This window comes from Pipistrellus hanaki (genome assembly GCF_964339955.1).
Source record: "Pipistrellus hanaki genome assembly, chromosome: 1".
Taxonomy (NCBI): Eukaryota; Metazoa; Chordata; class Mammalia; order Chiroptera; family Vespertilionidae; genus Pipistrellus; species Pipistrellus hanaki.
Genome location: NC_140503.1, coordinates 110079452 through 110104519, shown reverse-complemented (window position 1 = coordinate 110104519; position 25068 = coordinate 110079452). Strand labels below are relative to the sequence as shown.

Here is a 25068-nt window from a genome sequence, read left to right as displayed (position 1 = left end):
AATCCCTTCACTCAAGCTTACATACTAGTAGGAAGAGAACCAGCATTCTCCCCATAACTCCCATTGTGTTAGCTAACTTAACATACTTCCATCATCTGCCTGCTCTCTGAAGTCATGTGCAAGTATGATCTCTTACCAGGATGTTTGTGCCATTAGATCACAGTGAGTCAAAAAGTTTGCCAAGATATACTTCAATGAAGTAAGACTTTACAAAATAGAACAAGTGTCATTTATATTTTGAAATAGTCATTGGCCGAAACAAGTTTGGCTCAATGGACAGAGCATGGGCCTGCAGACTCAAGGGTCCTGGGTTCAATTCTGGTCAAGGGCATGTACCTTGGTTGCGGACACACATCCAGTAGGGGGCGTGCAGGAGGCAGCTGATTGATGTTCCTCTTTCATCAATGTTTCTAACTTTCTATCCCTCTCCCTTCCTCTCTGTAAAAAAATATCAATAAAATGTATTTTTTAAAAAATAAAATAGTCATTGGTCAAACTAGAAATGGAACTTAAGTTCCAAGTTGAACAAAAGATAATAAATTCAAAAATGTATTTCAGTTAATAAACTATGCTAGTAGATGAGTTATTAATACTTACCAGCCTGAAAAATTGTCTTAAACACTGGGAAAACATGATGAAGAACATTCATACCACATATATCCCTCTTCCTTGATAAACAGTCCCTTAATGTTTTCCAACAGATGAAATCTTAGAAAAATTTGGTCTATTCAAGTTTACAAGAAATTAAGCATCAATGTGCTATTGCTGCAGAATCCCATTTTTACTCATGGAGAAAAAAAAATATCCAAGCTAAGTACTTCCAACTAAGGAGTTGGTTGGCCATGAAATTTTCCTGTTCTTTTTAGATTTTAGATGATACTAGAATTTTAGAAATACTGTCAGCATGCAAAAATGTCCTCTTCATAAGATCAGTAGAGCATGAGCTTCCTATTCCTGCTGCCTGGAGTTCTCTTCCAGTGCTCACCCACTGGTAAACTAGTAGTCCAGTGCTTTACCATGCTCAAATGTCAATATTAATTAGTCACCAAATTCTTAGATTTTTTGTCAAGTAAAATGAGTTGCTTCCTCCTTTTTATAGGCATAGCTACTTATAATACCCATCTCCCACATTAGAACATTTACCCTTTCAATGTGAACTATTTAGGACTAGGACATCAGGATGAAAAGGATATTTCTTTTTTATATTTGTACCAACAAGACACAGAAAAGAATTTGTCAAAGAATTAGGAGTTCAATATATCTTATTGAATATAAGAATGTTGAATTTAAAGATTACAGAACAGAAACTCCACCTAAACCTTAACAATTCATCACAAATTTAATAAACAAATAAAAAAAAACAAATAAACAAAGAAAAACCAACATGAAATAATGTGACACATGCCTCAGGATTTCATGAGCCATTCATAAAAAAATACTACTTTCGACAATTTGACAGTTCTCTCACTGTTCAATCCATCTAAACATAACCATGCTTTATGTTACTAACAAGGTGATGACAAAAAAAATTATCTGTTGGCATTTATTACACCACTAAATGTAGCATATCATTTATCCATCTTTATACTTAATTATTTGCTCAGGTATAACACATAAATTACTACTAATAAACCATGCAATTAAGCCAGATTATGACCCTGAAACCAAAATAAATAATGCATGGCTTTTGTTATAAGAGAACTAGTATGCATATAATTCAGTATGGACTTAAAAAAACAGTCAATATTTAAGGCTCTTCTGTAAGTGTGATATTGTGCAGCAGCAGAACAGATAAAGACATCAGTTCTAAGACCATCTGCTGTTGATCTTGCAGCTATGCCCCTTAAAGCTTCACCAGAGCAACCAAGCAAATAGAGCAATAATTCTGATCTGGCCACCACAGCTGCTGACATGAATTGAAGCAGCTGGTAATTTTATCACCAGAATTATAACAGAGGGATTCATGTAAAACAGTACTCTTATCAACTACTCTCTTACTGGTCTGATAAAGATTATTATTTTTATATTATACCTTCTGAGGACACTGTATTATAGTGTTGCATTTTGACTCCTTTTATGATTCAATAATTTCATTTTATAGTAATTTTGATTAAACTTGACTCATAGCTAATCTTAAAAAGTAATGTTGAATAGGTTTAACTCAGAGAACCTCTCTTTGCTCCTCTAAACATCAAGGGAATTACATTAAATACTTTTTATTTTTTATTGCTTAATGTATTACATAACTCTCCTTTTTCCCCCATTGACCTCTCCCCAGCCCCCCACAAAGCCCAGCACATGCCCTGACCCTCCTCACCTGTCTGCATTCATTGGGTATGCTCACTTGCATACATACAAGTGCTTTGGTTGATCTCTTACCTCTTTACCCCCTGCCTTCCCTCATAGGTTTGACAGTCTATTTTATGTTTCTATGATTCTGTTTCTGTTTTTGTTCATCAGTTTATGCTGTTCATTATATTCCACAAATGAATGAGGTGAGGTAATATTTATTTTTCTCTGACTGGCTTACCATAATGCTCTCCAGGTCAATCCATGCTGTTGCATATATGGTAAGAATTTCTTCTTTTTATTGCAGCATATCTATGTCGTAAGTTGTCTCATGCATGATATGTATAAAACTTGCTGGTGCTTGTGTTTTGATTTGCCATTGTCAACCGTGGAGTTGGTTGACACTTATATAGACAGGGTGAATAGCGATATTAAAATATTTCTTCTAATTAATTTACTTTCAACATGACAAATTTGTGCACCAGGCCTCTAGTATAGATGTATAGATATTTAGATATATAGATATTCATAACTCATGAACATAGACAACAGTGTGGCAAAGGCTTTGGAGGGACAGATGAAGGGAGGAGGGGATCAATGGTAAAAAAAAAAAAAAAAAAAAAAAAAAAGCACAAAATAAAACAAATGGGACACATGTAATACTTTCAACAATGAAGATTAAATTTTCAAAAAATTAAACAAAATTGTAATGTTAGAGACCATGCAAATTGGGAAATAAAAAATATAAGAAAAATAGAATTTGCTTTTCACTTTTAAAAAGGACAGTTTTTTTTAAAGATTACTGGTCTTCTATTAATAAAAAAAAATTGTAAGCAAATATTTTTCTTTACATTTAAAAAACACTGCAATGAATATGTGGCTGCATGTAGTCTTTTGAATTAGTGTTTCGAGTCTCTTGCAATTCCAGAAGTTGAATGGCTGGGTCATAAGGCAGTTCTGTTTTTAACTTTTTTAGGTAGCTCCATACCACTTTCCACAGGGACTGCACCAATCTGCATTCCTATCAACTGTACAGGATGGTTCTCTTTTCTTTACATCCTAGCTAACACTTGTTGTTTGCTGATTTATTGAGGATGGCCGTTCTGACAGACATGAGGTGATATCTCATTGTGGTTTTAATTTGCATCTCTCTGATAATTAGTGAAACTGAACATGTTTTCATATATCTATTGACCAATCATCCATATTTTTTTTTTTTTGAGAAATGTCTACTCAGGTCCTTTGCCTTTTTTTTTTTTTAAGTCTTTATTGCTTAAAGTATTACATATGTCTCCTTTTTGACCCACTGACTTTTCCCCAGCCACTCCCTATATGCCCTCATCTCCCTAGTGTCTGTGTCCATTGATCACGCTTATATGCATGTATACCAGTCCTTTGGTTGATCTCTTACCCACACCCCTTCCTCTGCCTTCCCTCTGAAGTTTGATGGTCTGCTGGATGCTTCTCTGTCCCTGGATCTATTTTTGTTTATCAGTTTATGTTGTTCATTATATTCCAAAGTGAGTGAGATAATGTGATATTTGTCTTTCTCCAACTGGCTTATTCACTTAGCATAACGCTTTCCATGTCCATCCATGCTGTTGTCAATGGTAAGAACTCTTTAATTTTTTTTTACAGCATTGTAGTATTCCATTGGGTAGATATAGCACTGTTTTTTAATCCACTCATTTGCTGATGGGCACTTAGGCTATTTCCAAATCTTAGCTATGGTAAATTGTGCTGCTATTAACATAGAGGTGCATATTTCCTTTTTTATTGGTGTTTTTGATTTCTTGGAATGTATTCCTACAAATGGGGTTACTGGGTCAAATGAGAGTTCCATTTTTAATTTGTTGAGGAAACTCGATACTGTTTTCCACAGTGGCTGCACCAGTCTTCATTCCCACCAGCAGTGCACAGGGATTCCTTTTTCTCTGCATACTCGTTCATTGACTTATTGATGATAGCCATTCTGACAGGTGTGAGATAGTATCCTATTGTCATTCTGATTTGCATCTCTCAGGTAATTAATGAATTTGAGCATGTTTTCATATGTCTCTTGGCCTTCTGTATATCCACATTTTAAAGTGTCTATTTAGATCCTTAGCCCATTTTTTGACTGGATTGTTTTTTGTTTTTGTTTTTTGTTAAGCTGTATAAGTTCCTTATAAATTTTGGAGACTAGGCTGTTTTTGTATATAATATTGGCAAATATGTTCTCCCAGGAATAAACTTAACTAAGGAGGTGAAAAGACCTGTACTCAGAAAATTACAGGTCATTGAAAGAAGAGATAGAGGAAGTGATACAGTCAGTGTTTTATCTTTCATATTAAAATCGTATTTAAAATGTTTTATTGGCTTTTAATCTTTCCTTAAACAACATCTCATTTTGTACAACTTATTTAGTTTCTCTACATATGTTATATTACAGTATTATCTTACTAAAAAAAAGCTCACTTATCATGTAGAAACATTGTCCTAGAACATGGCAACAATATACTTAAGTGTTCTCTGAATGTCTGAAATCCCAAGATAAGAAATATAACTAGTTTAGAAGATAGACTTGAATTGACTTTTTTTTTTGAATTAGATATGTAATAGTAATGTTAAGTAATGTTAATATTCACAGTATGTCAACATGGTACTGTAGATTTACCTACTACAAGTGACACTACATTGTAATTTTTCCAGGGTAAACCAACGTTTTATGACTTTATAATTTAATCCAACCCACAATGCTTAACTACACACAATGCTTGGAATCAAATCCCTGTGCCGCCGAAACCAGTTTGGCTCAGTGGTAGAGCGTCTGTCTGCGGACTGAAAGGTCCCGGGTTCGATTGCGGGCACATCCCCGGTGCGGGGTGTGCAGGAGGCGGCTGGTCGATGTTTCTCTCTCATCGACGTTTCTGGCTCTCTATCTCTCTCCCTTCCTCTCTGTAAAATATCAATAAAATATATTTTTTAAAAATTCCTGTGCTGTAGCACATTTATTTTTAACATATTATGTTCTAACTCCTTTTCTGTCTCTCCTCTTTTTTATTTAATTAACCATAGGAAAGGAATATACATACAATAAATATAATGGTTAAAAGTACTTAATGTATCTGTATTTAGAAGGAAAACATCTCCCAAAAAGACACTTAGCCCTTTAAAGAAAAAAATTTATACATTTCTCGAGATTACATAAGGCAGGCTTTAATTTATTCTGGAATTAGACTCCTCATTCTAACATCGTCAAATCCACATTTGTCCAATGGAGGTGAGAACAGTAATCCCACCTCTGAGATTGAAAACAGATACTTGGTAAGGCTTGAAATACTCATGACACTGCACCTATCTGGGTTGTAACACAATTCAGGCAATCAGGATATGATATTTATATTCTGTTTTGTAAAACTACTTCTAGAACTCAAAGTAAATAACCACCATAATGTTCAATTGTGTTAAGAATTAATCTATAATAAAAAAGCATAATATGTTAATTAGACTGGACAGCCGAATGACCTTTCAGATGCCATTCTGGATGTTCTTCTGGACGATTTTCTGAATGAAGCCATGGTGGTGGGGCTGAGGCAGAGGTGGTTAGGGGCAATCAGGCAGGCAGGCAAACAGTTAGGGGTGATGAGGCAGGCAGGCAGAGGTGGTTATGGGTGATGAAGCAGGCAAGTGAGCAGTTAAGGGCAATCAGGCAGGTAGAGGAGCAGTTAGGGGCAATCAGGCAGGCAGACAGAGTGTTTAGGGGTGATCAGGCAGGCGGGAAAGCAGTTAAAAGTGATGAGGCAGGCAGGCAGATGGTTAGGAGCAATCAGGCAGTCAGGCAGAGGTGGTTAGGGCAATCAAGAAGGCAGATGAGTAGTTAGGAACTATGAGGCAGGGAGCAGAATGGTTAGCGAGGATCAGGCAGACAAGTGGAGAGTGGTTAGGGGTGATGAGGCAGGCAGGGAGAGTGGTAAGGGGCAATCAGGCAGACAGGCAGGTGAGGGGTGTGAGAGAGATGTCAGATTGCCAGTTTAGTCCAAGCATGTTAGAGTTCCCCTGAGGGGTCCCAGATTATGAGAGGGTGTAGGCCCCGCTGAGGGACCTCTTCCCGCCCTCCTTCCCCACCTCCCATGCAGGAATTTCATGCACTGGGCCTCTAGTTATGTATAATTTGAATGCTTGAATGCTTTTATTCTTTTATCTGACCTTTGGTCCAGGACTGTCTGTATTCAGAAAAATATAACCACTTTTGTTTTTCACATTGTAGTACTACTAGTATTTTACAGCATACTTTAAAACTATCAGCAATCTCTCTCTCTCTCTCTCTCTCTCTCTCTCTCCTCATTGCTAATGCCTAAAGTAAAATATATGAATACATTATTTCTTTTCTTGCCTTTAAAAATTGTACCTACCAAATATGACATTTTTGGAATAGTTGAAATAGATGGAGGCTTTCTTAATAGATTTTCTTTGAAATGACACTAGTCCATGTAATAACACATTAGTTTCTCTTACACTTCCCTTCCTGGTAGACTAACTGCCACTGTCTCAAGAGGCATTTCCATGTTTAAATCCCAACTCCTTAACTCCTAAAACCTGAGAATTTAAATAACTAAGCCTGTTATTGTTATGTATTGGCCCTCCATACCCATAAGTTCGGAATCCACAGACTTAATCAACCAGAGATTAAAAATATTGTTAAGTGTTACATTGTTGTTGAAAATGTATTTTGGAGCTAGGCCTATGATGGCTATGCCTGCACTGAACATGTATGGACATTTTTTTCCTTGTCATTATTCCTTATATAATACCATAAAATAATTGTGTACGAAGCATTTACACTGTATTAAGTAATCTAGAGATGACAAAGTATTTGGAGGATATACCTGGATTATACTATGACACTTTGTATGAAGGACTTTGGTCTCTGTTGGGTTCCTGGGACCAATCCCCTGCAAATACCAAGGTATAGTCAGGAGTAAACATACCCTGATCAATGGCCTATAAACCTCTTACAAAGGCACTTGAACACAGGTTTTATAATTATGACTTATGTGTTTCATATTTCATTCTGAAAGGTAGAGACTTCTGAATGTCTGACTATCCAATAATGTTTTGCCCTGGCCAGATTTTTATAATATAGTAAGAGATGCTAATGTTGTCCTTCCCCTCCTTCTTTTAGAGAGAAACACTAATTCTTCCTCTAGCATAAAGATCATCAGGAATTCCATTGGGACTTGGAATGATCTACTTTATTACTTTTGACTTTGGAGTGTATTGCCAATGTTTTATCTCAACACAGGTTGCTTAAATTAGAAACCCAGCTTTATGATTCATGAATAATGTGATCTTTGACAAGTTATATATATGTGTATATATATATATATATATATATATATATATATATATATATATAATTTTATATATAATTTCTCAGATTGGTAATAGGAAAATAGGTAATAATAGTACCTATCTCATACAATTAAATAAGTCAATAGATGTGAAGCTGTTTGAAGAGTATTTGGCACATATTAAGGGCTATAATTGCAAATAACACCAGGGTACAGCTTTTCTATTATCTCAAATGCCTAGAACATAGCCTAATGCACAGTTATAATAAATACACTTTGAATTAATAATTTGATTCTTACAATAAGACCTAGGTATATTCTTCTGTTTGAACTCAGTTTATTTTGTTGATTTCAATTACCTGGCTAATTAATCTGATGGGATTTCTAATCTTTGCTGTATTTTGGAATCGATTTAGACACTGGAATAACCTGAATAAAGTGTATAATTAAGTTAGGAGACTATATGTCCAGGTGTTTTCCCACATAAGTATAAATTTGGTGCAGATAATCCTTTAAAAAGTATAGAGGAAGACATAAACAAATGGAAGAATATCCATGTTCATGGATTGGTAGAATCAAGAAAATTAAAATGCCCATCCTACCCAAGCAATCTATAAATTCAATGCAATCCCTGTTAAAATACCAATGGCATACTTCAAAGAACTAGAATAAACTCTCCAAAAATTCATCTGGAACAATAATTTAAAAAAAAAGACTCCAAATAGCTGCAGCAATCTTGAGTAAGAAGAACAAAGTAGGAGAGATCTCAATACCATATATCAAGCTATAATACAAAGCCACTGTTCTCAAAACTGTCTGTTACTGGCACAAGAACAGACATACAGACCAATGTAACAGAACAGAGAACCCAGAAATAGAACCAAGCCATTATACTCAATAAATATATGACAAAGAGGCAAGAGTATGTGATGGAGTTAAGACAGTCTTTTTAATAAATGGTGTTGGGGAAATTGGATGTATACATGCAAGAGAGAGAGAGAGAGAGAGAGAGAGAGAGAGAGAGAGAGAGAGAGAGAGAGAGAGAAGGAGGGAGAGAGAGAGAGAGAGGGAGAGAGAGAGAGAGAGAAACTAGATCAACAACTCACACCATACACAAAAATAAACTTAAAATGGATAAAGGACTTAAAAGTAAGATAGGAAATCATAAAAATCTTAGAAGAATCCATAGGCAGCAAAATAGCAGATATTTGTTATAGCAATATCTTTATCAATACAGTTCCTAGGGCAATGAAAATTAAAGAAAAAATAAACAAATGGGACTACTTCCAAATAAAAAGCTTCTGTACAGCAAAGAAACCATCAACAAAACAACAAGAAAGCCCGGAAGAAATCATCAACAAAACAATTAAGCTGCATATAAAGGTTTAATCTTCAACATTTATAGGGAACTCATACAACTTAACAAAAGGAAGATAAACAACCAAATCAAAAAATGGACAAAAGACCTAAACATACACTTTCAAAAGAGGACATACAAAAGGCCATAAGACATGAAAACATGCTCAAAGTTACTAATCGTCTGAGAGATGCAAAGCAAAACAACAATGGGTACCATCTCACACCTGTCTGAATGGCTATCATCAACAAATGACAAGTGCTTGCAAGGATGCAGAAAAAAAGGAACCCTCGTTCACTGCTAGTGATAATGCACTCTGGTACAGCCACTGTGGAGAACAGTATGGAGTTTCCTCAGAAAGTTAAAAATGGAACTTCTATTTGACCAAGTAATTCCACTTCTAGGAATATATCCCAAGAAAACAGAAACACCAGTCAGAAACAATATATCCACCCTTGTGTTCATAGCATCACAATTTATAATAGCTAAATTTTGGAAACAGCCCAGATGCCCATCAGCAGATAATTAGATTAGAAAACTGTGGTACATCTACACAATAAATTTGTTTAATTAGACCTGCTTTCTGATTTAAATAAAAAAAGCACCCCAACTTCTCTTTCAGGTAATTGTCAGAAACACAGCAGTAAATATCAACACGAAGCAGATTATTATTATAGATCACACAGGGTAAAATATTTAACTGCAGCAGTGTTTGACAATATTACGCGCAGTGAGAAAACTTGAAGTCATTTTCAAGATCCACCATTTCTTCTTTTCAGTTGGGTCAAGTTTCTAAATCTCTGTTTTCTGGCTACAAGGATTCCACCAAGTCTCCTATCTACCTACTCCAGGACTTTTGGGAGGATCAAATGAGATGAGGCATGGGAAAATGCTTAACAGACATTTAAAGTGTAAAATGTTTGCACCTGGCTTTAAAGCAAATCATGTTCTGGGCTGAAGAAACTCCAAAGAGGCTAGTCATTAGGGAGAGGAAGCCAGGTGTTGCTACATGATTTCATTTCCCAGCACCCACAGCCACTGTTTCTGGGCTGGGCTGTGGGCCACATTTTGCACAGTGTTGGCTGCAATTTGATGGGCTGTTGCTCTGGGGTGGTGGTGGGGCCTGCTTTGTTGGTGCTAGGTCTATGATGCCATTTCTTTGTAAATTGCCAGTGTGCATCATGGCAGCTCCTACATTGAGCATGTGCGTGTCATAGCAACAGGTTGAAAGATCGGACACTTAGCATATTATAGATGATTGGTTGACTGGCCACCTGGCCGGTAGCTATGATGCACACTGACCACCAGGAGGCAGACACTCAGTGTAGAAGCTGCTGAGCTGCAGTGACTTGGCAGGGGCAGTTCTCAGGTGACACAACTGGAACCAGAGAGGAGGGAGCCAAATTCTGGGATGCATCACCCAAGACCCACCCTCTCTCAATCCGGGAACCCTTGGGGAAAGTCAGAGAGCAGGATTTTTGGCCTGATCCATACAGGCCAGGCCTCTAGTATGCATATAAGTTTCTCAATTAATCTCTCCCTCCTACCCCCTCACCTTCCCTCTGTATTTCATATGTCTGCTCATGGTTCTATGTGTCTGGATCTATGTTGCTCACCAGTTTACTTTGTTCATTTGATTCCTCATATGAGTGAGGTCATGTGATACTTATATTTCTCTGACTGGTTTATTTTGGTTAGCATAATACTCTTCAGGTCCATCTATGCTGTTGCAAATGGAAATGGAAGTAGCCCAAATGTACATTAGTTGGTGAGTAGGTAAAAAAGAAAAAAAAGCTGTGATACATTTACAGATTGGAATACTACTTGGCCATAAAAAATAAGGAACTCTTACCCTTTGAGACAGGATGGATGATCCTGGAGAGCATTATGATGAGTAAAATAAGCCAGTCAGAGAAAGACAAGTACCATATGGTTTCACTCTTATGTGAAATCTAATGAACAAAACTAGCAAGCAAAATAGAGGCAGATTCATAGATAGAACAGACTAATAGCTGCCAGGGATGTGTTGGGTGGCTGGATAGGAGGTATGAAGTGATTGAGCAGAAAAGGATAAAAAAAAGAAACAACAGTGGGGTGATTGCCAGGGGGAAGGGGAATCAGAGAGGTGTAAGATGGTAAGGTGGGGTTAAATAGTGATGGAAGGAGACTTGACTTGTGGTAGTAAACACACAATAAAATATACGGATGATATGTAGTGGAATTATGTATCTGAAACCTTTTGTTATCCAGTATAACCCAATAAATTCAATAAAAGGGAAAAAAATAAATGACAATATGCAAAGAGGCATGTCCTTAGTTATTAAATATTCCTGATTAAGATCAAGATAATTATGTAACCCATGGACACAGACATTAGTGTGGTGAAGGCCTAGAGTGGGGATAGGTGTTGGTGGAAGGGATCAATGGAGAAAAAGGAGGCACCTTTAATGCTTTCAACAATACATTTTAAAAAAAGAAAAGTTTAAGAATAGAAAGACTATAGCCATCAATGATATTGTCTTAGTGGATTCAATCCCAGAGAAATTCAACAAGAACCTATATTATGCCGCTCATTTTACCAACTTTGTTGTCTAGTTATTTCATGAAGTTTTCTTTCTTCACTTTGGAAATGTATATTTTAATTTATACTTAATATGTGGCAATCATTTTGAAAATTTTTTGTATCTATTGTTAATAGACCAAACTATATAAAATTGCCTGTATTTACCATTTTAGAAATACAAACTCTTTTCAGAAAAAATAAAGCAAACTAGTGTTGCTGGATTTTGCAAAAAAAAAAAAAAAAAAAAAAAAAAAAAAAAAAAAATCCAAACAACCACAAAACAGACAAAATACTACCTACTTCTAGCACTTTGCTAATCTGACTAAAACTCCTGGTTTGTTTTGAGAATAATGTTGCAATGCCAGTCCAAAGTGAAAACTTAAAGAGGAACTTTATACAACTGTCATGTCTATTGATGTCAAAAATGTTATAGCTGGATTCTTGATCATTTCCTTTCTTGTCAAATTAGAGTAATAGTTTCCATTAATAGAACAAAGGACAACATAATCATCATCACATTCCTAATACACGGGGCATCTATCAGAAGTCGATACTGCTGCAGGGGTCTTCAAACTACGGCCCGTGGGCCACATGCGGCCCGCAGAGGAGTCTGATCCGGCCCGCCAGGTTTTTTGGGCAGTGAGCGCAGCCGAGGTGTTACAGTAGGAATTAGTAGTTCATATAGTCCGGCCCTCCAGCTCTCTGAGGGACCGTGATCTGGCCCCCACTTTAAAAAGTTTGAGGACCCCTGGAAGGATGCAGTCAATAACATGCTCACGTAGTACAATAAACAGCTGTAGCAGAGTGACTGAAAAGAGATGGCAAAAAGAAATGCTGTTCAAAACATAAACTGAAGCGTATTATGAAACAATTGGATATTCCTACTTTCTATTGTGATAGAACAGTAGCAAGTAAGTCAAGAAGAGTATGTTGTTATCAAAAATAAAAGGGGGCTCTTAGAACAGATTTTCCATAAGATGGAAATTGAGGAAACTGGAATATTTGCGATACTTTGGAAATAGATAAGACAACAGCAAACTGAAAGTACACGCTGCTTCTGGATTTACATTAGGAAGGTTGCTGCATTTCTGATAACTGAGTCTGTCTATTATTTCACAGCCTACCAAATTCCTCAATTCCTCACTCCTCCCAGTCCTTGGAACAATACACTAGATACCCTAACCCTACTATATAGATCACACATGGGCTTTCTTTTCTTCAACCCTAATTAAAAGCCATCATGAACTAATGCAGATTCTTTATATTAAGGCTACTGGTAGCTCACAAGACTTATCTTAGCCACACTACAAGGTATTACATCCTATGAGTAGTGTGGCTAAGGCCAGAGGATTGCCTTAAAAACAGTAATATGTTATCATAAAGTTTTAACAATGTTTATTTTATCATATCAGAATATAAGGGGAAAACATACATTATGGCATACCCAAAAGAAAACTGTTTGCATTTTTGCCTGTATTTTAATTTGAAAAATCTACTGAACAAATGTTATTTGATGAACTAATAATGCATTTCTATTATCCTAATAATATTTTTTTAATTTACATTTACCTGGAACTGATAAGTATGCACAATTTTACAAACAAATAAGGGCACAAATTGTTGAGATTTCTTCATTATGGAAGTCAATACAAAATATAAAATAACTTTATAAAATACATCATAACTAGTGTTATATACATACTCACTATCAATATACATATCTATTATATATAGATAGATAGATAAGTTCATATGATAATTTGCTCTTAATGAGTATTCAATATTGATATTCACTTATTTCTTCAACTATTGAAAATTTGGGAATAGAGTTGTGATTTAATATTCCTGCTCAAAAGTTCAGACCAGCAGAGTCTATTATTTATGCTTTCAACTGAATAAAAATGAAAAAGGAAAATCAAAGGACTAAATGAGATTTTGGAAATCCTCATTGCTTTCTTCACAAAGGTTAATTTTTTATATCTAAAAAACACTGCTACCATAAACTAAGAGCCAACCATTTTCCATGACCTTTTAATATACTTTCATTTAATCTTCACAATAGGTATAATGAGGTAAGGTTCTTTAGGAAAATTAATATTTTTTAATGACTTAGAGCTTGGGGGAGAACATTGGCCAGATATGCATCTTCTCTTGAGAGAGATAACAGTCTCCCTGCCCATGACTTTGTGCATAGCCAATAGTGAAAGCACAATGTTTACAGTTTCCCCAAAATAGGCACATAGTACTTGGCTCCATTTTTTCTTTGAATACTAATATAAGTTCCTTGAGTAAAAGGACAAAAGCACAAGGTATTAATCTCAAATTCTGTACACCGAAACCTTGCTTGCATGGACCTTGGAGTTTAAGACTAGTGATATAGGTATAGACTGCATTTATTCTTGGTAGCCACCTAGTTTTAGTTAAATTGTTTTGTTGATGTTTTCTGGATAAATAAAATGAATCTTAGAGTGTTCTCTTGCCATCAATCTGAAAACTCTTTGGAACACATTACCAACATGACTTGGCAGAATAGCCATTTCACAGAGTTGAAAGAATTGGTCACACCACTGCACAGTGGGAAGAATCAAGATCCACACCCATGTCTTTCTCATAGATACTTTTTTATGCAGAGCTGCTGAAGGCTGTATATGTGCCAACATTAACTAATGACATTTATACTAGTACCTTATATGGAGCTATGCTGAATGGGGGTTAGATCATTGGACTACCAAATGTGCTGGCTTGCCTCATATTACAGGATTTCCCAGGATGTGGGATTTTCACAGAGTCCAGGGCATCCTGGGATTGCTGGTGATACTAATGCACAGGTAAAATATAATCCATCTGAGGATTTGGGGGTGAATAAACAATGGGAATATGGGTAGTTATGTAAATTTTTCTTCATTATGAGAGCCAGTAATCTATAAAATCAAATATGTCAGTGAATGATCATGGAGATATTCTATATCACAAGTTATGACAGCAAGCTTAAAAACCATGAAAGAAGTCTAAAATATTTTCTAGCAACTGAATTATCTATAGTAGCACAATACTCAACAGTTTTACCAGAACAATAGAATATTGAAAAATACTAAGTCATTGTCTAAAAATCCAATATCTAGAAGATTAAAATTAAAAAATCAAATAATATCAGGTGCATAAAAATGTTATTACTGTATTTTAACACACCCTCATTAACCCACAGGTAAAATATAAAACAAATAGTTTGCATTTTTGTATACTTATGAAATCTTTAAAAGTTTCAATTATAATTAGTCTAATAGCATATTAATAATAACATATAAAACACAAACTATTTGATATACTCTAAAATATTTGTGTTAAGTGTGAGATAGGATGGGATTTCAATAATTTAAACCCTTTCAATAAACATAATAGTGTTGACTTTCATTTGATTAAGTATTTTGTGTTTTTTTTCAGTGTTAACTATTTACTTGGTCTGGGTTATAATTTCTTCTGGGAGAGTTAATAGATTATGAGGGATATTTTATATAAAAAGTAATAATCCAAAACTAACCTTTGATATAATGAACCTAAAAAATTCATTGCTAGGTCAAGAAAATGCACATGTGTAGGGACATCCCAGCAACATGCAAACTTTCTGTTACTATGGTAATAGGATTCTGAAAAATCTGGGTCACCTTGTTGCTTTGGAAACAGTCTCAGGAAGACCGAAGTTGAAACCCATAATGACCATTGCTTCTGTCCCCAGATCACTGTATACTCGACATGTATATTTTCAAAGCCACATTAATGATAATAGGACATACATAGTTTGCTTTTTGTAGAAAATGACCAGCACTCAGATGAAGGATCTTTTGTATATCACAAAAGTGCAGCTTTCCTTAGTTTTCTTTATGTACCATTATTAATTTTATAAAGTAATACTGTATATTTATGTTTAATATTTCTGCCAATAATAGGATACATAAAAATCTGCCATAATACATATTCATTTCTATAGATTTTTCTGGGAAATATTAACATTTAATTTAAGCACTGATAAAAATAATTCATAAAATGATTATGAATTTATTTCAAGATTAACTCATCAGTGATTGAATCTATACATCATACCCTACAAAAAACCTAAGATTCTTGCATTTTCTCATCATTATTACTGATGATACCAATTTTATCACTTCTTTCTATTATCTAGGTTAATAATCCAACCCAATTATAACTATTATTTATTGTGTTTATTATGCACAAGTACTTTTTAAAAGTTCTTTATTAATAGCCTACAAACTTATAGCCTACAAAAGCAAATTATGTGGATCTTCTGTTATTCCCATTTTGAAAATAGGAAAACGTTAGGGAAGCTAATCAACATCTTCAAAATTCATGCAAAAGATTACAGGAAACATCTCATTATCTAACAATGGCATTGGAACAATATTCTAATAGTATTTGTTATGTTCTTTTTAAAAATACTAGAGGCCCAGTGCACAGATTCATGAACATCGAAAGGAAATTAATTAGAAGGTGGCCAGCGGTATTGGACTGGGCGACACAGGCTGGACATGCTTTGGAGCCAACCTCTTGTGGTCCTTCCCCAGCCAGTCACATCTGGGGGAGTAGCATGGCTCTCAGGGCATCAGCAGAGTGAGCAGGGTCTCTCTGGCAATGTGGGGTCCCTCAGCCTGGCCAGCAAGGATTGATCTGGCCAAAATTAGCTCTCCAATATCCCCTGAGGGGTCCCAGACTATGAGAAGGCACTCTGCAATCAAAGTTGCTGTCATAGAGGGTGTGGAACACAAACACAAGTGTGCAGTAAACCAGATTCAGGGCCAACAGTGCCCAAGCAACAACATAACCCACAGCTAAAGGTGGAATCAGGTGACCCTGCAAGGAATTGGGCTCTCTCCTCTCTGGATCTGGGGTGCATCACCCAAGAACTGCCGCTGCCAAGTCACTGCAGCTTGGCAGCTCCTGTGTTAATTGTCTTCCTCATGGTGGTCAGTGCATGTCATATCTACCGCCGGCCAGCCAATTGCTTAGCCTTTTATTTCCACTGGGGGTGGGGGGTCCTTCAGCCCAACTGTCCCCTCTCACATTCTGGGAGCCCTCAGGGGATGTCCTACTGACAGCGTAGGCCCGCTACCCATGGGGAACAGGCCTAAGCCACAGTCTGGCCTCCCTTTGTGGGAGGCAACCGGGCTGATCAAGGAAAGGCACCAGCACCATCACCCTGCTGCTGCAGCCACTGCCAGCCACCACAGCCACCAAGGTGTTTTCATCAATACCGACTCCAGTCCCTTCACCAAGAAAAAATGACAACTTTTTTAGGCATTTTCAAGATGTGTCTTTCATAGGATATGCATTTCTTTCTTTTTTTATCCTCACCTGAGGATATGTTTCCATTGATTTTTAGAGAATGTAGAAGAGAAAGGGAAAGACAGAGAGCAACATCAAAGTGAGAGGAATACTTTGGTTGCCTCCTGCATGAGCCCTGATCTGGGCCCTGGCCAGGAAGGAGCCTGAAACCTAGGTACATGCCCTTGATCAGATTCAAACCCAGACCCTGCCGTCTGCAGGCCGAGGCATTATCCACCGAGTCAAACTGGCCAGGGCAGGATATGACATTTCTTAGCCCTCCAGCAGCAGACCTTCATTTTTTCCTCCAGGAGTGTGGTGGAAAAGCCTAGATCACCTCTTTGGATTCCTATTACCAAAGTTACTAAGAATATTACCAGTGGCACACAGGAAGCTTAGCCAATGTGCAGTCAGAAAAGGTGTTTCCTCTCTAGTTCACACCAATTGCAGGCTGGGCCCTGCCCAGGCCTAAAGCCTCTGAACAAAGTTTTAGGCCTGGGCAGAGGCCCTCCAGCTCCCTCTGATCTCTGGCTTTGCCCCTGCCCAGGCCTGCCCAGGCTGAAAGCCTCTAGGGCAGCAGTGGAGCGCCAGCTCCCTGCAATTGACCACAGGGTGTCTGCTCCTGCCCAGGCCTAAAGCCTGTGGCAGAGGATTTCAGCCTTGAGTAGGAATAAACCCCCAGCTCCCTGCGATCAATCACTGGGGTCCGCTCCTGCTCCTTGCAATCGATCAAGGTGGTCTGCTCCCTCACAGTGACCTGGATGCCAGGATGTGCCTGGGACACAGGGGCTGGGAGCTTATAAATGCAAATTAACTGCCATTTTATTTGTGTTAATTTGCATAGTCACTCTGATTGGCTATGGGCATAGCAAAGGTATGGTCAATTTACATGTTTGTCTATTATTAGGTAAGATTAGTGTGCCGGTGCATGAAATTTGTGCAGGAAGGAGGGCGTTCCCTCAGCCTAGCCTGTACCTTCTGCAATCAGGGACCTCTAGGGAGATGTCCAGCTGCCAGTTTAGACCAGAGCCCAAGGAGTAAACTGGAAGTTGAACATCCCTCTCACAATCTGGGACCATTGGCTCCTAACTGCTCACCTGCTAGCCTACCTGATCTCCCCTAAATTCCTCTACCTGCCTGCCTGATCTCCCTTAAATGCCCTCCCCTGCTGGCCTGATCTTGCCCCCAAAGTTCCTCCCCTGCCAGCCTGATCTCTCCTACAACTTCCTTCTCCTGCCAGCCTGATCTTGTCCCCAAATGCTCTCCCCTGCCAACATAATTGCCCCTAACTGCCTCTTCCTGCCTGATCATCCCTAACTGCCCTCCCCTGCTGGCCTGATCTCACCTCCAAATAACCTACCCTGCTGCCAATTTTGTTCTGTTTGGTCAGTTTCTATGCCAGTCAGTGTCAAAATCTCCTCTTCCTAGGTAGCCATTGGCTCCTCTCACTTCACCCAGATTTGGTTCTGATTGGTAAATTTATATATTAGTCAGCATCTCCAGGCCTATCTCTAAGCCTGATCAGAGAGGTAGGGCTGATCAGCAGCCCTGTGGAGGCCTGGAGAGAAACAGAGGCGCCGCTGCTGGTGAAGCCTGAGGGAAAGAGAGAGGCAATGGCTGATCACCAGTTGCCATGGAGGCTGCAGATCAGCCTTGCCTCTCTCATCGGAAAGGAAGGGAGAAGAAAAGAGAGATATAAACATCAAGATGAAGGAAAATCATTGATTGTCTGCCTCCTGCATGCCCTGCACTGAGGATTTGGCCTGTAAACAGGGTATGTGCCTTGACCAGGAATAAAATAATGATTTCCTGGTTCATAGGTCAATGCTTAATGACTGAGCAATTCTGGCCAGGTGCTTGTTCTGTGTTCTGTTGGGTCCTTCAGCAGTAAATAATGTTGCTTAATAAACCTGAATTATCTGACAAAAAAAAAAAAATACTAGGCATATATTCATCTATAAAAATGAGATTTTTTTTCTTTTTTTTCACATTCTCTATCATCAAAAAATAAAATCAGAAAAACAGTATACATGTTCATTGATACATAATTTTGTCTGTATATTCAAATTTTTCCATACTTTTAAAAATGCACGATTATACTAGTACAAAAGTGATGATTGTCTCTGACTATAGTATTAGCTTATCTTCTTCCTCTATAGTTGCTTCCTTCCTGTTTCTCAAAATCTAAGAATAAATGGTCATAAATACTCTGAACAGAGTTCCCTCTTTAAGTTGAAAGTCTACTTGAATAATAGGCTCTTTTGTTTAAATGGCTGACTCATATGCTTGCTTAGATTTAACACCTATACTAATAAAAGCTTAGCTGACTCACGTGTGATGTCATCACAATATGGCCACCAAGGCTACCACAAGTTGGCCTCCACAAGATGGCCATGCGCACAGTGGAGGTGGGGCCAGATGGCTGCTCTGCACAGTGAGGCCTGGGGATTCCGTGACTGCACACGGCATGGAGATATCAGTCCCAGTGGAAGTGATGGGTCATGACAGGGGAGGGCAGTTGGGGGTGATTGGGCTGACAGGCAGGTAAGTGGTTAGGAGCTAGCAGTCCCAAATTATGAGAGGGATGTCTGAGGGGTCCCAGATTGGAGAGGGTGCAAGACAGGCAGAGAGACACCCTCCATGCATGAATTTTATGCACTGGGCCACTAGTATAATATAAACTTATGTATAAAATTTTAAAAGAAACCCTAAAGGCAAAGGACATTTTTCAGTTATTTGACAGTGTTAATGACTGAACTTTGTCTTCTCCAAATTCACATGTGGAACCGGTAATCCCCAGTGTGACTATATTAAAATATAGCACTTTTAGGAAATAAATAAGGTTCATTGAGTAGTGGGAATTTAATTGATATGGTTAGTGTCCTTATGAGCGTTGGGAAAAACACCAGAGTTTGCTCATCTCTCCTTCCAGGAAACACAGAGGAAAGGCACAGTGAAAAGCCACTGTCTACAAGCTCAGAGGGAGAGGCCTCACCATAAATTCACCCTGTCAGCACTTTAATCCTGGACTTCTAACCTCCAGATTGTGAGAAAATGAATCATGTTAAGTGACCCAGTTTGTGGTATTCCATCATGACAACCCAAGAAGACATAGGAAGTCATTGTATTTGCACTATGACTTTTTCATAAATGCATTCTTTCTCTAAAACTGTGATTGTTGGCTCAAAAACACATATAGATTCAAATAAATGGTGCTGCTGATTGCTAAAAATAGCTCAGATATACCAAATAGGTATGAAAAATGCTTCAGGTTACTACCGAGGTACAGATGACAGAAAAATCTCTACTGTGCTTTCTTCTGCACTTAAGCTGGCTATCTCTGACAATGGGCATACCATTATGCAAGAGGAAGTATCAATGTCCAAGTATTTATATTATACACAGCTATTCTATTAAAATTTTTATAATTAAAGTATTATTTTATTTGTCATAACATTAGATAACTAGGTGAGAGTTCTCTATACATAAAAGAGAACTGCCATGAATAGAACACAGCATGTAAAATTAAGGCTCACAGCTATTACTAGGTATTCTTCACAACTTCCCTATGGATTATATGAAACAGTAAGTACAGATAATAGTTATCTAACATGAGGAGTGGAAATGTTTTCTTAACTTCTATGATTTTTCATGGTAATTTACTAAAACAGGTTGGAGGTGAAAAAAGAAGAGAAGGAAGGGAGAAAGCAAGGAAGAGAAGGAGGGAGTGCAAGTTTCTCCTATAGCCAGAAATACTTTTGCAAACTTGGTTTCTAGATGTCATGCAATTAAAGGAAGACACATTAAGTTTTATAAGTGTTCAGTTTCTGCAGACTCAATCAAATAGCCTATATAATTAAGTAAAATTAGCTGACCTGTCCCAAAGCAAGTATAAAATATGTGTTTCATCTTAATATAAGTAATCTACTAAATTCTTATTTGCCTTGGAAATCATGAGACATCAATATATAAATGCTTTAAGTATGTTTATATAAATTAAATTTATTTTATCATAATTTTCTATCTTTCCTTATGTTAGAAATACACATAATTTGAGAAATTTAAAATAATTTATATCCAACATTACCATGATTATAATAAGTTTATAATATATATTTAACATTCTAAATGCATAAATTTAACAGGTTTATTTTCATAAATTATGAAAAATACTGCTACATTAAGAATTTATCACATTTCCCTAACTGGTTTGACTCAGTGGATATAGCATCGGCTTGCGAATCCCAGGTTCAATTCTGGTCAAGGGCATGTACCTTGATTGTGGGCACATCCCTAGTAGGGAGTGTGCAGGAGGTGGCTGATCAATGTTTCTAACTCTCTATCCCTCTCCCATCTTCTCTGTAAAAAAATCAATAAGACATACTTTAAAAAATTTTTAAAAAAAGAATTTATCACATGAGCACACTCATCTAGGGGAAATGATGAACAACATAGACTGATGAACAAGAGCAGCATCGATCAGATCAGACTGTTGGACCTCAGAGGGAAGGAAGAGGAGGCTGGGGAAAAGGGAGAGACTTATGTGCGTGCATAAGTGGTCATGGACAATGGGGAGGTGGGGGCATGTGTGGGGAGGGGTTTGGGATGGGAATGGGCAGATGAGGACAAATATGTGATACCTTAATCAATAAAGTAAATTTAAAAAAAAAAGAATTTACCAACCAAGAGCTAAAATTATTTGTCTCTCAAATTGGAATAGGAAAACAACTAAATCAACTTTTGGACACTGCTACAACATACATCAATTATTAATGCAGTGTGCATGACAAGAAATAAATTATCATGATAATTTATGTTTATAATAAATACTTTATGATAAAATTCTATGAATATAATAAGGTCTAGGATAGGTGGATTAAGTATAATAAATAATGGCATTTTTGTGGTGGGAAATTTTTTTTAGTATGCCAGTAATCAACAGAAGCCAGCAAATGATTAGATATTCCATGGCAGATATAAAATTATAAGTTTCACTATAATGCAAATTCAAAAAAGAAAATTTAAGAAAACACATTATTAGTAAGTCTACATATGATACTCATTTTAAAAAAAGAAACACCCAGATATTGCTCTTTAGATAGTTCTAAAAATTAATTATTAATGAAAATTTTATTCATAAAATGGCATGGGTCCACAAAAACTGCCTGGTAATAAAGACATTTGCTTTCTAAAGCATTTATTTATATTTATTTTACCTATATACAATAAGTCATTCCCCAGTAGGTATGTGATGAGCCAAGGGCATTGCACTCCATTTTGTAATTGTTCAGCTACAAAACTTTTAGAAATCCTTATCCATACAGCACATTGTTTCCATCTTTATATGCCATGTAATTAGGGCATTGGGCATATCCTATCTAATAAAATAATAATATGCAAATTGACCATCACACCAACACACAAGATGGCTGCCCCCATGTGGTCAAAGATGACTGTTCCCATGTGGCTGCCACAAGATGGCTGCCACAAGATGGCCAGCAGGGGAAGCCAGCTGTGAGGGACCAGGCCTGCAAGGGAGGGCAGTAGGGAAGATCAAGCCTGCAGGGAAGGTCAGGGGTGAGCAGGCTCACAGGGGAGGGGAGTTGGGGGCGACTGGGGCTGCAGGGGAGTGAAGTTAGGGATAAGCAAGTTGGAAGGGGAGCAGTTAGGCATCAATCAGGCTGGCAGGGGAGTGGTTAGGGGGTGATCAGGCTGGCAGGCAGAAGCAGTTAGGGGCAATCAGGAAGGTAGGCAGGCAAGCAGTTGGGAACCAGCAGTCCTGGATTGTAAGAGGGATGTCCAACTGCCCGTTTAGGCCCAATGGAGGGGTCCCAGATTGGAGAGAGTGCAGGCTAGGCTGAGGGACACACATCCCCGTGCACAAATTTTGTGTACTGTGCATCTAGTCAGTAATAAAATTATTGCAATTAAAAAGTTAATTGACTGTAGATATGTTAAAATGAAATGTTATGTACCAAATTCTATTTATTATTCTAATATCTGACCTCCATTACAAAATTATTTCCAAAGTTGTACTTTCATTAACATATTAACAGATTAATGAAACAAAATTTATAATTAACTATTCTCCCCTCAGTAAGTTATACATTTTCCTTACATTTTGCACATCAAAATTTAAAAACATGGGAATTTTATCCATGTCATTTAGAGATTCATAAGAATAAAAACTGTAAAGAGCAACCGACTCTCAACAATGATTATAACAATGATGACTTATGATCTCCTTCCAATGTTGGAAAAGCAATGAACTAGGCTGTATGTACGTATTTGTCAGTTTATAAGCTTGTTTACATGAAGATGCTGAAAGTTTAATTTATTCCTGGTGTACTTTGAGAGCTACCTCAATGATTTTACCTATTTGAAATGCATGAACTATCACAATTTTGAGCACAGCCAGATAGTAAAAGTGCTGAAGCACATCTGGTTTGAATATGTAAAGCACCAGGCCATGACATGCCTGCTTAGAGTACTAAAGAGTCAAACAAGGTACTAGCTTATATTTTTAAACCCAATTATTTACCATCATTCTGATGTTCATTTTGTCATGAACATCAATCTAAATTTTTGAGATAATTTACAGAAGTGAATAATAGGCTATTTTGTTTGCTTAGCCTACATATAAAATACTGTAGCCTAAAAAAATAAAGAATGAAACAGAAGCTGAGAGTGCCCTATGCTCTTGGACAGACAGGCAAGCTCTGCCTTTTGAGCTAGCAGACTCTTAAAATATTAAGTTCAATCTTGTTCTCACTCATTACCTGTGGGACATTGGGAACCAATAAAACTATACATTTATGTACCATAAAAATTTTACATATACTTTTATTGTTCATGTTAGTATTTAAGTAATTTGTGTATATATTGATTTGTTTCATTCTCAAACAACCAATTAAGGATATAAAACTAGTTATGATACAAATTTTCACCATAATTCACAAAATATTTTATATCAAAAGAACAATATAATAACACCAAGTTTTCATGTGTTAATAACTGATTTTTATTTCTGAATATCCTATTTATTCTTTTTCAAATGAAATATTTTTAAGATTTAAAAATCTTAGGATCACTAAGATTTTATATTTCTATTTTGTCTGAAATATAGTTTCTGTCATGTGCTTCTTATGCATCTTGATACAGTTTAATTTTTTTCTTACTTCCTTCTTTCACTTTCTTCTAATAACTTTTATCTGTTATTTAATAGAGTATTTCTCTATTTTGGTGGCAATTTATATTTTAGTCAATGTATATGCCTATCATTACTGACCTATAATAAACACCCAATATGTTACTGATTTATAAGTACATGAATAAATAAAAGAATGAATTTTTCAAAAGATTAACTCATTTGGAACATATATTGATGAATCAATATATGAGTATGCATTTTTTTATCTTTCAATAAAATCCAAGATTTAATCTTTTCTAGCTGAATAGAGCTGCTGACTAGCTTTGTGTTGGAAGAACTAATAAAGTGTGTCCCACATGCCTTATAAATATTAACTCATTAATTTCTTTTTACAACTTTATGCGTTTATGAGGAAGCTGAGGAAAAGAAGGTGAAGTGACTTGTTCAACAAGATCCAAGAACTATTACGTGGCAGAACCAGGAACTACAGCCAGGCATAACAGGGCCCATACTTCCCCAGGTTTTTGTTAATGGAAAAAGTGATTAACTTTCATCTCAGTATAAGGTAAAATTTTATCTTAATTGCACTGAAAGTTGTTCAAATCAGGTGAAATTCTAATTTAGTAAGTTGATTGTTTATACATAATCATAAAGATTGTTCATCGATATGCTCTCTCTTTGCTCTTTCATTTGGCAATTTCTTGATGCTTGCATTTATTCTGAGACTTATATTATTAAATGCAGACTAACTTAAGTATCAGTATTGCTAATGTTTTGACATTTTATAGAAAAATACTATTTAAAAGCATCTACTCAAATTACCAATTAACTTTCTTGATGTGAAATAGATTAAAAACAGAGGTTCTTATACATAGTTTTGGAATCACACACACACACACACACACACACACACACACACACACACACACATAGATCACACATTTTTAAATAAAGAATCTAGTACTTCTCAGAAATGTATTTGAACAGAATATAGGCTATCTTGTGATATCTATAAATTCAACCATAAGGATAAATAATT

At 36.7% G+C, this 25068-nt stretch overlaps 1 protein-coding gene across 2 annotated transcripts in view; it reads right to left on the bottom strand.

The window, feature by feature from the left end:
- MDGA2 (MAM domain containing glycosylphosphatidylinositol anchor 2) overlaps positions 1–25068 on the bottom strand; it is an 865112-nt gene that overhangs the window by 267087 nt on the left and 572957 nt on the right. The gene's annotated exons all lie outside the window — the stretch shown is intronic.